The sequence below is a fragment of the Telopea speciosissima genome, chromosome 7 (assembly GCF_018873765.1).
Source record: "Telopea speciosissima isolate NSW1024214 ecotype Mountain lineage chromosome 7, Tspe_v1, whole genome shotgun sequence".
Lineage (NCBI taxonomy): Eukaryota > Viridiplantae > Streptophyta > Magnoliopsida > Proteales > Proteaceae > Telopea > Telopea speciosissima.
In genome coordinates, this window is record NC_057922.1 from 19,791,569 (window position 1) to 19,791,816 (window position 248).

Here is a 248-nt window from a genome sequence, read left to right on the forward strand (position 1 = left end):
TCAGATCATCTCAAACTGCAGAGAACCATCTAACCATTTGTTTAAATTAGTCAAAGACAAAAGATCTCAATCAAGGGGCATATATAATCCTCTTATCTTAGCATATATAGTTCTGGCTTTATGGTATCAGATTCTTATGATATTACAATTTTTAACCCTAACTGTAGACGGAATTAGAGAGAGAGAGAGAGAGAGAGAGAAAATGCGGTCTCCTGCAAACCTCCTCCTCTCGTATTCTTCCGGTAATC